This window comes from Diabrotica virgifera, chromosome 2 (assembly GCF_917563875.1).
Source record: "Diabrotica virgifera virgifera chromosome 2, PGI_DIABVI_V3a".
NCBI classification, from domain to species: Eukaryota; Metazoa; Arthropoda; class Insecta; order Coleoptera; family Chrysomelidae; genus Diabrotica; species Diabrotica virgifera.
Window position 1 is genome coordinate 105,360,619 of NC_065444.1, and position 16,064 is coordinate 105,376,682.

Here is a 16,064-nt window from a genome sequence, read left to right on the forward strand (position 1 = left end):
TGCCAAAATATCCCATGTATTTTGGCGGACGGAGCTTCCAATTGATTTGTTACCCTTTCATTAAACTCCATGCAAAAATCAGACTGCTATTTACTACCAATATAATTCCTGTCATTTGACATGTTCTACATGTTGGACTTATTAAAATGCCCAACGGGACAAACATTTTTTCATAATTATATAAAGCTTGCTATTGAATAACATTAAAAACAACCTGCTAGTTTTCACAATCATAAACTTGTCAGGATGACAGGTTCCAAAATAAATAAAATCACTTTCCACAATTAAAATCACGTTCCGCAATTAAAACTTCCCTGTTCCAGTCTTCCCAGACATCAAAGTTTGTCCTACTACACACCGTTAAGCTATTAACAAATTTTCAGTTTGCTGTTTATCAACTTTTTTGGTACCCAGGATCCAGGCCTATATCTTTAAAAGTAATCAAACAATCAAACTATTTTATATTTTATTCAAATAATAATTGTCTCTTACTTACTGTCTCCTATGTTTGATCCATACAAGAGTTTTCTTCAAACATATTTCAATATTTTACAGTGTTTTAATTATTAATTAATTATTAATTAATTGTCTAATTCCAGTAATTGTATTTTTTCAAACCTTTTGATTTTTTTTTAATTTCCTGTTGTAGTATACCTACTTCAATGTAACAGTAGTTTCTACCCAAACCTACAGGAATTAATGTTGTATTTTTATGTTGTTTATATTTATTATATTATTCATTAATTTTTTTATTTTATCTTTTTTTGGATGCTTAGTTTTTTATAAATAGATATTCATCTATTGTAACTTTTACGTACATGTTAGGTTGATCTTGATGTTTATATAAATGTTTATATCTTTGTTATGATATATTCTACACCTGCAAACTATATAGTTTTGTCCTATTATTTTTGATGTGAGCGGCCGTGGGTAACGGCATAAACGCTGGCCTCATACGCCAGTAGACGTGGGTTCGATCCCTGCCAAAGACAAACCATTTTCATTTCCAATAATGACACGAGCCGTCTCACCGTGCCTCGGAGAGTACGTTAAGCCGTCGGTCCCCCTGGGCTAGTGTACATCGACACTAGTTACTTGAAACAGGGTTAAAGATGTAATTGGCGCTGGAACTATCCGAAAGGATCTCCCCGGCAAAAATGCCATACGATATTATTATTATTATTATTAGTATTTTTGATTCGTAAGATGTTCTTGTTTCTATTCTTTATTGTTTTGGGTTTAATTCATTTTCTTTAAATTATGTTTCACTACTTTTACTGTTCATTGGGAAATTCTGGCAACATAATTACATTTTCAAAAAATGTTTGTTTCTGCAAAACCCAAAAAAGGTCGATTTTCTGGTTTTATTCAAGAATTCTTATTTTTAGGATTAGAAATCAGTATTATTTTGTGATTTCCTTAGATTATTATGGGGTTCCTGGGGTTTGGCTGTATACCTACCTACCATAGTAGTTAAAATCAATTTATATAAGAATGTATATATTTAATGAAACATTAAACAAAAAATCCAAATGGATTACAATTGCTAAAAATTGTTCCGATCAAATGTTTTCGGTCTTATTAGACCATCTTCAGTGAATTTTGATGTATGTTCTTGCAGAATAATCTCAACACCAAGCAGTGGGTGTATATGCATTTCATATTAGATACTTAAAAGTATAAAATTTAATGACATGATGTTGATGGTTAAAGATTTAACTTTCTGGAAACAGTATGACCCTACTCGAAACTGCACCCACCCCACATGAGGGTTAGTTTGCGGACACCAAGATTATTATTGTTTTCAGTTTGCCATATCTGTATTGACTATGACTAAGAATTTTCTTTAGATTTGTCATTAAATTTTAGACTTTTCTCTTGAATATCTTCTCTATTTGTTTATACAGTAATAAGTGCGCTAATAACCTGCAAAATTAAGGTAAAAGACGGAAAACATAATACGTTGTGAAATAAAAAGAGATAAAACTAGTAGAGGTGTAAAATTATCGATAGGAACCTCTAAATTTACATTACATTACATAGTTTCCCACCTTCAAAAAAGACGGAAAACATAATACCTATGTTGTGAAATAAAAAGAGATGAAACTAGTAGAGGTGTAAAATTATAGATAGGAACCTATAAATTTACATTACATTACATAGTTTCCTGCCTTTAGACGTATCAGAGGAGTATGGCAACTGCCACTCTAAAGGTGGGATACTACTTATGTAATGTAATGTAAATTTATAGGTCCCTATCGACAATTTTCACCTCTACTAGTTAAATCATGTCTTTTTATTTCACAACATATTATGTTATCTGTCTTTACATTATTTTGCTGGTTATTAGTGCACTCATCACTGTATATTGAATAGAGTATTTTTTTTATTTGCACAAATTAAGTTATAATTAGAATTTGGTGTACCATATTCACTCAGTTCAGGTTTAAGCACATTTTCAGGTTGCACCTTACTTACAGTCTCTGCTTATGGTATCAGACTCATTTAGCAAATTCTGGTTTTTTTTGTTTCACAATAACTATAATAATTATAAATATATTAGCCATATATAAGACGACTACACAAATGATAATATTAACATTTTTGTGTATATATTTAACAAAAAATTTTAAATATCACATAATTTTACTACAATATTAATATTTTCTTAAGGGGCTATCCTAGTGTAAAAGTACTTACGAAATTCATATACTTTTTGGGAATTTCTAAAATAAAAAGTACTGTACCAATTGTTTTGAAAATTTGCATAAGCATTTATTATGAAAAGAAGTAAGTACATGCGAAATAATTTTCATAAAAAATATATTGAAAATTAAACGATTTATGCGCCATCTACCGTCACCGTGAAAATACAAACATGGCTCCACGGATGCAGTGATTGGGACTAATAGAGATCCTGAACCATAAAATTTCAAAGTTATTACTGAAATATAAGTTATTTTCTATACCATCCACTAGGGGTTTTTGGATCGCATAAAAAATGTCAATTTGGCGGCTTTTGAAACTGAAAATGTTTTAGGTAATTTTAAAAAATTTTTCAGCACTTCTCCATTTTTCCAAATTTTAATATTTTTCAAAAATCCTTGTTGATGGTATATGAAATAACTTATATTTCAATAATCAGTTTGAAATTTTATATTTCAGGATCTCTATTAGTCCCAATTGCTGCAGCAGTGGAGCTATGTTTTTATTTTCACGGTGACAGTAGGTGGCGCATAAATCGTTTAATTTTCAATATATTTTTTATGAAAATTGTTTCGCATGTACTTCTTTTCTTGATAAATGCTTATGCAAATTTTCAAAACAATTGGTACAGTACTTTTTATTTTATAAATTCCCAAAAAAGTATATGAATTTCGTACTTTTACACTAGGATAGCCCCTTAGCCCTTAAGTTACTCTTGGCTTTAACAAGTGCAGCCACTCTACTAGGCATGCTATTTATGCATCTTTCTGCTAATTCTTTTAAATGGTCATTACCGTGCTAATAAAAAATTATTCTCTCTAATAATTAAACTTTGTTTGTTATTACTTCCTCAGTCTAAGCCAATTTCCATTTTAGACACTCAAACATTTTCGATGGGGTTCATGCTAATGGCAAGTTGTTCCAACCTGCATAAAGACCTTGCAACAATTACCAAACCATTCATTCATTGATCTTCTTGTATGGTTTCTTCTATGGCAAATAAACGTCCCATTCCTTTATAGATCAGATCATTACTCATTACTCAGTTGAGATATTTACTTGTTTTTGTTATACATTCCTAATACATACTTTTTCCCTGTATGTTTTTGGACAAATTGAACCTTACCATGCAGAAATATTAATAAAATTTATAAGGTATGAAAACAATGACTTATAAACTTCCTAAGTTGTGGTTTCTTGTTAGACCTGCAACATTTGAACCCTCTACTGTGCAAATTTTGGCATAGATGGGCCACAGATACCGAACACCCTGCTTCTTACAATTTATTCCTTATATCTCTATGGATAGCTCTTCTGTATTATACAGCCAAATTCTGTAAAATTCGTTGCCCCATGAGAGATTTCTATCTAACACAATGCCGTGGCAACGTATCCAGCATATTTTTCAGTCAAATGAGGCCTTTACTATGTGGTCTTTTGATTTGTATTATTTTTTAGACACCAACTGCTCCTTGACTGTTCATCATCATCACCATAACCCAGCCCTTTGTGTCCACTGCTGGACATAAGTCTGCCTCATTTTTGTCCATTGTGCTCTATTTAGAGCACTTTGCATCCAATTTCTTGACATTTTCTTGAGATCGTCAGTCCAACGAGTAGGGGGTCTTCCTCTACTTCTTTTGTCTAATCTCGGCCTCCACTCAAGTAATCTCTTCATCCACCCTTCATCACTGATTCGGGGGACGTGTCCGACTCAGTTCCATTTCAGTGTGACTATTCAGTAAATTACATCAGTAACTTTAAGTCTTCATTTCTAACTCGGTCACGAAGCATTCACCTTTCCATTTTCCTCTGGGCTATTTGCAGCGTTTTAGAAGTTGTAGCTGTCAATGTCAAAGTTTCGGCACCATAGGTCATCACAGGCACCACACATTGGTCAAATGTTTTACGTTTTAAAGAAATTGGTATATCGATTTTAAAGATGTTTTGGGTTTTCCATAGACTGCCCATGCTAAGTTTATTTTTCCTCGTAGTTCGCATGTTTGGTTGTCTCTTGTGATCTTTATTTCGTGTCCAAAGTATATGTATTTTACCACTAGCTCTACTCGTTGTCTCCAATATTGATATTTCCGCTAGGTACTAGTTTTGGCATGAATTTTTTTTTTGAGATGTTTATTTTAAGAACTACACTGGCACACACTAACTGAAGTTCATGTAGCATTGTACATTATCTCCTTGAGGTTGTCAGAGAACAAAACTCAGTTATCTGCGAATTTCAAATTTGTTAATCTTCTATCGACAATGTTCAATGTTCAGGCCTCTCTCTTTCCAGTTAAGTTTCTTACAAGCATATTCTAGTATTGTGGTAAACAGTTTAGGCGATAAGGTATCGCCCTGTCGGACTTCTACTCTGCCGATTGAGATATCGTCCGTGTTTTTATGTAGTTTCACTGACTTAGTTGCGTTCTTGTATGTACATACATATTGTAAATTAACCTTGTGTATCGGTAATCAATGCGGCATGCTTGTAGTGCTTCCAGGATTTTAACTGTTATTATGTACTTCAATTTTTTATTTTAGAGTTGTGGTATTGACTTTGAATTGGGATACTCAGCTAATCAGTTTTTTTAATTTTGTTAACATATTTATATCTAGTTATATTTTCTTACCTAACGGTTAATTAAATAATGTATTTTATTTTATTTTATTATATTTATCAACGGGCAAGCCCAATTACAATAATGTTAAACTCTAAAATCCTAACACTGACTGTATCTACGGTTATAATACAAAAAGTTAATCTGTATTATTATACAAAGCAATACAAAAAGTTATCTATATCGAATGCAATACAAAAAGTTATCTATACAAAAAGTTAATCTGTATTATTATACAATGCAATACAAAAAGTTATCTATGTATATCCATTACTCAAGTCAAGAGTACACAAAACCTGACGCAAGAATGAGCCAAAGGTTGCAAAGAAATCTATGTTATCATATTGATTGGCTAGTCTGGCAGTTCTTGAAATGAAGTTGTTAAATCCATAGTTAGTGTGATGTATAGGGTAATGAAAACTAGCTACAGATCTGGTAGGTCTAGATGGAACATGTATATTAATTTTATTGAGCAAAGAAGAAGCAGCAGCTCTACCATGCAGAATATTGTAAAAAGTAATAAGATCTCTCTTCTTATGGCGCATAGAGATGGGTGGCATATTTAATGTAGCAAGTAAATCTGCATCATTGTAGTTGTCCAAGATGTTTAATTTGAAAGCAATCTGTTTAAGGAATTTATGCTCAACACGACACAAGGTCTCAATATGCACACCATAAAAAGGTGACCATACACAGGACGCATACTCAAGATGGGGACGGACAAGAGAGCAATAAAGCGTCTTTAAGGCAGTAATCCCAGTAAAATCCTGTGTGCTTCTTCTGATAAAGCCAAGCATCTGAAATGTCTTGTTGACTACATTATTTAAGTGATCAGAAAGTTGTAGAGTAGCATCCAAAGTAACACCAAGGTCCTTGATAAAAGGTACAGTATCTAGGCAATGCTGTCCAATCTTGTATTCAAAATGGATTGGGGATCTAGATCGAGAAAATGTAATGGCTTTGCATTTAGATGGCTTCAGACTCATCCCACTTCTTGTACACCAGTCCAACAAATTGATTAACTCATATTGAAGTTTATCACAGTCATTGGGAGATTTAATCAGACAGCTCAATTTTAAGTCATCAGCAAACAGCAAAAAAAGGGAAGAAGAAAAACATTCCTGAATATCGTTTATAAAAATGTTAAACAGAAGAGGCCCAAGATGTGATCCTTGAGGAACCCCTGAAGGAACAAGAATTTATTTGGAAAGAAAATTGCCAATTTTTACTATCTGTCTACGATTAGACAAATAGCTGTCAAACCAAGAAATTAATGGTTCATCAACACCAATAATTCTGAGCTTATGGAGCAACATACCATGAGACACCCTGTCGAACGCCTTGGAGAAATCAGTGTAAATTGTATCCACTTGATACCCCCTCTAAGGGAGTCAAACAAAAAATCTACATTTATGTTAATAGGTTAAGCTCAGTAGATCTATGGGGTCTAAACCCAAATTGTTGATCGATAAGTTTAGGCTCAAGTAAAGGAGTTAAAAAGTCACAAACCAGACTCTCAAACACTTCGGGTATCACACCAAGGACGCTAATAGGACGATAATTATTGACGAGAGATTTATCCCCGTCTTTAAATATAGGCTTAAGAAAACTTTCTTTCCAGTAATCTGGAAAAACACCAGTTTGAAGGGAATATTTAAATATGTAATACAATGGCCTGGAAAGGTTAAAACTGCATTCCTTTAAGAACAAAGGAGGTATACCGTCAGTGCCTGGGCCCTTATTGATATCAAGAGAAGAGAGTTTGGTGTATATTTCTGATATTAAAATTTTATGATTAGTGATATGAGTATTGGATGAAGCTAGTTCATGATTGGGCATATTGAGATTACTCTGAGAATAAACTGTGGAAAAATAATCAGCAAACAAATTTGCAATATCTTTGCCTGAGGTACAATATTTGTCGAGATATTTAAGTCCATTAGGAAAAGCACTATTTTCAACGAAAACTTTTCGTTTATAAATTTGCAAAAGTCTGTGTGTTATTGCGTTGCCGCTCCTGCAATACTTAGAGCAGGTGTATCGATGGATTCTTATGTAGTTTTGCCTTCTGAATCCAAATCTGAAAACGGCATTTCGATATATCTAACCGCCTTCGAGATAATCGACCTCAAAGTCTAAAATGTGACGTCACAATCCGGTTATCTCCTACAGACGCACTAAACGTCAGCTCAAATGGTTGATTAGGAAGTAGGCTACTTTTTTTTAAATCTCGATTTGCCAAGCATATGTTATTTACATTTGAGTTTGACACTTCGTGAATGTCAAACTAAATTTTAAATTAAGTATTAATAAAACATCAGTGACATTTGATAGTGAATTTAATTATTATATAAAATAAATAAGATGTTCAAAAATACAATTTGAGTATAAATATTTTAAAAGCAATAATTTATTAACAGTTTTAAAAAGGTTTATACCAGTACAAATACGGCCTCCCCTTTATGATAAATGGACTGTTCCATTTGCTATAAAATTAAAATATTATGTATACCTAGTCGTTCCCTAAACTCGACACAACTGGCTAGTGATTGTAGAAGGTAATTTTTTTGTTTTTTGAGAATTTTGCCGAAATTGGCAAAATTACTAATTACTTAGTAATAATTATTAACTATTTAGAAATTATTTTTTTGTCGAATTGGCAAAATTATTGACTAAAATCACTAGCCAGTATTGTGTCTGTGTACATCCTTCTAATGGAAAAAAATATTTGAAGATTTTTCTCAAATTATGGATACCAAGAGCATTTTCATTTATAACTCTTTTATTTTTAATTTGACAAATAAAAGTTATTCTTCATAAAAAGCTCTTCTTGTTCTAAGATTTATGATGCAACCGTGTCACAAAAGTAGGGGAACGGTCGAATATTTCGCGAACTAAACATCGGATGGAAAAACTGAAAAATACGTGTTCAATTATTTTCAAAAATCTATCCAATGACACCAAACACCAACTCCCACTACACCCCCTGGAGGTGGGGTTGGGGGTAACTTTAAAATCTTAAATGGAAACCCCTAGTTTTTCCTGCAAATTTGCATTCGTTACGTAAAAGTAAACTTTTATGCAATACATTTTTTCGAACTGTGGATAGATGGCGCTATAATTGGGAAAAACGATTTATCAATATCTCGAAAAATACACTTCCAAATAAGAAACCAAAAAACAGGTTTTGAATATTTTTCGAAAACCTATCGATAAACACTAAACATGACCCTCCAACCCACCCCCTGGAGGTGGGGTGGGGGGTAACTTTAAAATCTTAAATAGCAACCCCACTTTTTATTGCAAATTCGAATTCGTCATGAAAAATTAAGCAACATTTATTCGAAACATTTTTTAAAAATGCTGATAGATGGCGCTTATAAATCGTATTTTTCCAATTAAAGCGCCATCTATCAACAATTCTAAAAAATGTTTCGAATAAATGTTGCTTAGTTTTTCATGACAAATCCGAATCTGTAATAAAAAGTGGGGGTTGCTATTTAATATTTTAAAGTTACACCCCACCCCACCTCCAGGGGGTTGGGTTCTAGGGTCATGTTTAGTGTTATTCGATAGGTTTTCGAAAAGTATTAAAAAATTTGTTTGGTTTCTCATTTGGAAGTGTATTTCTCGAGATATTAGACCGTTTCTATAATTTACCCATGGTATCAGGATAAATCGTTTTTGCCAATTATAGCGCCATCTATCCACAGTTCGAAAAAATGTCGTGAATAAAAGTTGTTTACTTTTACGTAACGAATCCAAATCCGCAAGAAAATCTAGGGGTTTCCATTTGAGATTTTAAAGTTACCCCCCACCCCACCTCCAGGGGGTGTAGTGGAGGTTGGTGTTTAGTGTCATTGGATAGATTTTTGAAAATGATTGAACACGTATTTTTCAGTTTTTCGATCCGATGTTCAATTCGCGAAATATTCGACCGTTCCACTACTTTTGGGACACCTTGTATAAAATTTTATTAATTTTATACGAGGTATATAAAAAATATGAATTTCGATCAAGAGTAAACTACCTTTATAGTTCATAACATTTAAATTAGAATGATATAATTGCACATTAAAACATAATTATTAATTCTAAACTACTTTTCATAATAGAAATTTTCCGTACAGGAGCGTCATTTGAAATTTTGCTAGGGGGGGCAAACATTATATATAAAATACATTATATATGAAATCATAATACAAAATTGATCTATTTTTTGTAAATTTCAGTCATTTTCAGGGTCAGGGGGGCATATGCCCCCCCCCGACCCTATCAAATGACGCCCCTGTTTCCATATTATGAATTAAAATATGTAAATATACAAAGTTTTCGTTATGACAATGCTCGCATTTTCAGCTTGTTTCTTTTGTTATTAACAAAAGACCAGAATTTCTTGATATTAGAAGATATAGCTGTTTCAGTAGACTGAACAACTGAACATATTGTGAGTAGCATTCCCGAGTCAGATCCTTGCACAATTGTCTAACCCTAGAAAACTCCCAATAGTCATTCAAAGAACCAGTTGACTTATATTTTTTGTGTAATTTTTTCTTTAAATTTTTTAGATCCTGAGAGAACCATATTGGGAATTTTCTGGCTGAAAACTTCTTCAATGGTACAAATTAATTTTATTGCTGATTTCAAAGTTTTTTTCTATTTAACAAGATATGTATATAAACATTTTTTATCTATTCTCATCTATTCTTGGAACCCTTTAATATACGACTAACTATATTAGGTCTGGATCCCGCGTAGGAAAAAAAAGTTGATTAATAGCAAGCTGAAAATTTGTTAATAGCTTAAGGGTGCCTAGTCAGATAAACTTTGATATATGGGAACACTGGAACAGGGGTAGTTTTAATTGTGGAACAGGTTAAAAATTTGGAACGGTCACACCACGAAAACGGCACATTTATTTTGTCCGACAGAACAGACTTAAACTCTCCCAACAGAGATTTAACTCTCATGCAAAAATCAGACTGCTATTTATCATCTGTCATAATTCCTGTCATTTGACATATTCTACATGTTCCACTCATTAAAACGCCCATTTGGTGATAAATAGCAGTCTGATTTTTGCATGAGAGTTTAATCTCTGTTCGAAGAGTTTAAGTCTGTTCTGTCGGACAAAATAAATGTGCCGTTTTCGTGGTGTGACCGTTCCAAATTTTTAACCTGTTCCATAATTAAAACTACCCCTGTTCCAGTGTTCCCATATATCAAAGTTTATCCGACTAGACACCCTTAAGCTATTAACAAATTTTCAGCTTGCTATTAATCAACTTTTTTTTCATACGCGGGATCCAGACCTATATCTTCTACTATATTTATTTATCTATTCTTATTATGTATAATATATTAATTGCATATTATTATGATTAACTAATAATAAAGATGATAATTTGAGCTATAGAAATAACCTTTTACAGTACTAGAAGAAGAAATTAAATGTTTTAAACTTCAATGTAATATTACATAACAAATTTCTTGCTATCTCCTGTTTTATTTATTTTCTGTGTTAACTTTTAGATAACCATTATATTTTTCTTCATACGTCTTAGTTGTCAATTTGGCCTATAGTTTTTTATTTATTTTTTATGATTTAGTAGGTTTTCTCTGGTATATTTTCTACTGATTAATGGTGTTCTTCATTTACAATTGCAACAAATACCTGGTATCCCCCTATATGATGTTCCATCGTTTCTTAGACTGGATTTCTGTAGTTTGTTCCTGAGCAAGTAGGAAACCCCCGTTTCGGAAAATATGATTCCTGATGATGTTTAATCGATTGATGGATGCAATTTCTTTTGTTGTCTAGGTGTATTAAGTGATCTTGGTTTAGGCAAATTCTTTTTGCCTCTTCAGGACGTGTTTCCGGTTGGTGAATGTTGGCACTGATGCTGGAAATTATTGGTCTGGAGTTCTATGGAGGAGATTAAAAACCAGCGTAAAGGGGACTTAGAGAAAGTAACGGTTGTTTTCAGATGTTTTTTATTTACTATTTGTGTAGGCTATTGTTTTACTGAGTTCGTTGCTGGCAGTAGCAACAATTTTGTTGAGCGTCAGGAAAGTTTCTTTTTAAGGTCTCTGACGAATATCTTGCCCAGGGATCAGTAGGGGTTTTAAAGATGATTTGGTCTTGGGAATTTTGGCTCCATGTGGTTTTTAGGGTGTAACTTCTGGTCAGAGAGGAAAGCCTTTCAAGTATGTTATTCGATAGTTGATGTATTTGGGAGGAAGAGAACAGAGGTCTAGGGAAGGTTGAGGCTTAAATAGGGTTGCAGTACCACTGGCGATAATGAATTTGACGTTTTATACCATGCATAGTATTGTATTAACCAAACTTTTTTCTGTAAATACATACATAAGTAAAATTGTCCCGGTAACAGTTAATAAACCAAGTCTTACTCACTATATACACAATCAGACTAACTGAAATTTGCAATTTATACACATATGCTGGTCTAACGTCTGTTGGAACACTTCGTACCTACAACAATAAAAAAACTCTGTTAAGATTGTTTTAAAAGAAGTTTTTATATTATTGTTCATTGATTAGTTATCTTGGTAATTTAAATAATACCCGATATAATATTGAGATTAATTGTGTTTATCTAATCTATATTAAAAGATATAGATTAGATATCAGCCTATCAGATTTTGTTGTAAGAAATTTAAAACAAACGTATATTACTTACATAATTTTTCTGTTTAAATTTTTTACATATTTTCCGCGGTAAAATGAAATATTCCAATTCTAAGTCGCCATCAGAAATTGCACTCTAATCCTCTTTTTCCGATGTCTTTATGTATACTTTTCCAAGCTTTTTTGGGCCTTTTTTAAGTATGTATGTAATTGTGTACATTTTGTCTTGCATACACAAGCTTTAACGAATAACTGCCATACAAATACAAATACATATATTAGGTCTGGATCCCGCGTATGAATAAAAAGTTGGTTAATAGCAAGCTGAAAATTTGTTAATAGCTTAAGGGTGTCTAGTCGGATAAACTTTGATATATGGGAACACTGGAACAGGGGCAGTTTTAATTTTGGAACAGGTTAAAAATTTGAAACGGTCAGAACACGTAACGGCACATTTATTTTGTCCGACAGAACAGACTTAAACTCTCCGAACATAGATTAAACTCTCATGGAAAAATCAGACTGCAATTTATCACCTGTCATTTGACATATTCTACATGTTCCACACATTAAAACACCCATTTGGTGATAAATAGCAGTCTGATTTTTGCATGAGAGTTTAATCTCTGTTCTGAGAGTTTTATGATTTAGTATGTTTTGTTATAAAAAATAATTATGATAAAAAAAAGAAGATATATTATGTTACAATAAACACTACAGGATAATAATTTATAGCAACATTCTGGACATTCAAGTATATAGGTCTGGATCCCGCGTATGAAAAAAAAGTTGATTAATAGCAAGCTGAAAATTTGTTAATAGCTTAAAGGTGTCTAGTCGTACAAACTTTGATATATGGGAACACTGGAACATGGGAAGTTTTAATTGTGGAACAGGTTAAAAATTTGGAACGGTCAGACCACGAAAACGGCACATTTATTTTGTCCGACAGAACAGACTTAAACTCTCCGAACATAGATTAAACTCTCATGGAAAAATCAGACTGCAATTTATAACCTGTCATAACACCTGTCATTTGACATATTCTACATGTTCCACACATTAAAATTTTGTCCGACAGAACAGACTTAAACTCTCCGAACATAGATTAAACTTTCATGGAAAAATCAGACTGCAATTTATCACCTGTCATAACACCTGTCATTTGACATATTCTACATGTTCCACACATTAAAACACCCATTTGGTGATAAATAGCAGTCTGATTTTTGCATGAGAGTTTAATCTCTGTTCTGAGAGTTTAAGTCTGTTCTGTCGGACAAAATAAATGTGCCGTTTTCGTGGTCTGACCGTTCCAAATTTTTAACCTGTTCCACAATTAAAACTTCCCATGTTCCAGTGTTCCCATATATCAAAGTTTGTACGACTAGACACCCTTAAACTATTAACAAATTTTCAGCTTGCTATTAATCAACTTTTTTTTCATACGCGGGATCCAGACCTATATACTTGAATGTCCAGAATGTTGCTATAAATTATTATCCTGTAGTGTTTATTGTAACATAATATATCTTCTTTTTTTATCATAATCTATTTGATACTTATCTTGTCCTTTTTTGTATGTAATAAGTTGGCTCTTCCTCTGTGCGGAGAATGTCTTAACAGTACATATATTTAGTGCTAGTACTTCTTCTTCTTCTTTCTTGTTTGTCTAGCCATTCACGTCCACATCTGAACATAAGCCTCTTCAAGTCTTCCTTTCCATTGTTTTTTGTTGTACGCTACTTGTAGCCAATTTTTCCCGGCAGTTCGTTTCAGATCATCTGTCCATCTCATAGGAGGTCTGCCTCTGGGTCTTTTGTGTTGGTATGGTTTCCAGGTTAGAATTGTTCTGTGCCATTTGTTAAGATCGCTCCTAGCTACATGTCCATCGTATTCCCATTTCAATTTTAATGATTTTTGTACCACATCGTTGACTTTGGTTTTCTGTCTTATCCATGTGTTTGTTTTCCTGTCCTTAAGTGATATGCCAAGCATTGCTCTTTCCATCGCGTGTTGACTGACTCTGAGTATGTTCATGTTCTTTTTTGTGATTGTCCATTATTGTGCCCCATATGTTAATATCGGAATAATGCATGCATCAAAAACTTTAGATCTAAGATGTAGTTGAATTTGCTGATTTCTGAGTATATAGTTCAGTTTGCCGAATGCTGCCCATGCTAACTTTCTTCTTCTTTTATTTCTTCCTTTTGAATTTGCCTATTTAGTATTATTTTTTGTCCTGAGTATATATATTCTTCAACTTTTTCTATAACTTTGTTGTTTATTATTGTCATCGTTTCTTCGGAGTGCATGACTTTTGTTTTGTTTAAATTTATTTTCAGTCCTATTTTAGAAGATTCTGTGTGTAGTTCTAAAAGTATGGTTTGCAGTTCTTGTAGGTCAGTAGCTAATCAGGATTATGTCATCCGCAAGTCGTAGATTACTGAGGTAGCGGCCATTGATGTTTATTCCCTTATATTTCCAATTTAGATTTTTAAAAACGTCCTCCAAAACTAAGGTGAACAGTTTGGGTGATAGAGTGTGTCCCTGTTTGACTCCCCTGTTTAATGGTTCGTGTTTACAGGGTTCGTGTATTCATTTTCATTTAGGTAGTATGTAGCTTGGCTCATAGTTTCTTTTATTAAGTTAATATATCTGCTGTCTATTCTACATTTTTGCATTGCGTTTATTACGGCCGTGTGTTCTATAGTGTCGAAAGCTTTTTCGTAGTCTACAAATGCTATAAAAACTGGAAACTTATATTCGTTACATTTTTCTATTAATATTTTTGTGGTTAACAGGTGATCGGAAGTTAAATAGCCTTTTCTAAAACCTGCCTGTTCATATGGTTGGTATTCATCTAATTTTCTTGTTAGTCGGGTAGTTATGACTTTGGTGAGTATTTTAAATAGGTGTGAGACAATAGACTGATGGGCCTGTAGTTTTCCAACTTTCGATTATCACCTTTCTTGTGTAAGTTGTTCCAGCTCTTAGGGACTTTGCCCTGGTGTAAACAGATGTCTATAAGCTGAGTTACAATTGTAATGAGTTCCTTACCTTCTTCTAATATCATATCTGTGGTAAACCTATCTTCTCCTGCAGCTTTATTTCGCTTCATGTTTCCCAATGCTGTAGTTACGTTGTTACTTTTGGCATTATTTCCGATCCAACATTTTTTATTAATTTCCGTGCTGGTCTCATTTGATCGTCTTGTTGATGTGTTCTGTAGAGTTCCGTGTAAAATTCTTCTATTCGTTTCAGTATGTTTTCTCTAGTTGTGATTTCATTTTCGTCTTTTCCCATTAATGATATTATCTGACGTCGTCCTAGTGTCGGTCTGAGGCATTTCATACTCTTATTTTTTTCAATAGTTGTTGTTATTAATTTTTCTTCTTCTGTTCTTTTTTGTTTTCTGATTCCTTTTCTAATCTGCCCATTAAGTTCTCTATATTCTGCGGTTCCCTTTTTGTTAGATTTATTTAAGATCTTCCTTTTTTCTATTTGTTGTAATATTTCTTTGTCTAATTTATTATGTGTTGTTTTTGGTTTTTTCATTTGCACAATGCTTTTGTTCACTGTTTCGGTTATAAGGTTATTCAAATCATCAATATCATATGTCTCCCAAGTAATCACGAAAGCTTTTCTTTCGTACTCATTCAGTTCAACTTGAGAGGCGTACACACACTACATTTAACAATTCTATACCATAATGTGTAAATAATATACAAAAAGAAATATTCACATCTCGACTATCTGCCATTCTGTGAAACGTATTTCGCTATTACTAGCTTATCAGACAGAACTTGCTGCTATTATATAGACGCAGTGAATAACGTATCCATTCGTATATCGGTGGTGGATGCAATGCAAAACCTTCCACTCATTCTTCTGACTAGTGCATCTGGATTATATCGAAGCAAACCTACTAGCTTCTCATTCTATATCAAGAAAAGATTCCATTGGCAATAGCCTATCACAATACCTACAACGTTTTCTATAATTTTTCTAGTGGCAATTTTATCAACTTCATTTCTCGTGTCACTTGTGCCTCCGCATAATAATTGGTATCCCTTAGTTAGTTCTTTTGC

General features: G+C 33.0%; 1 protein-coding gene across 3 annotated transcripts in view; it reads left to right on the plus strand.

The window, feature by feature from the left end:
* The window catches only part of LOC114328891 (transcriptional enhancer factor TEF-1), a 522,782-nt gene that overhangs the window by 1,511 nt on the left and 505,207 nt on the right, over positions 1-16,064 (plus strand). The gene's annotated exons all lie outside the window — the stretch shown is intronic.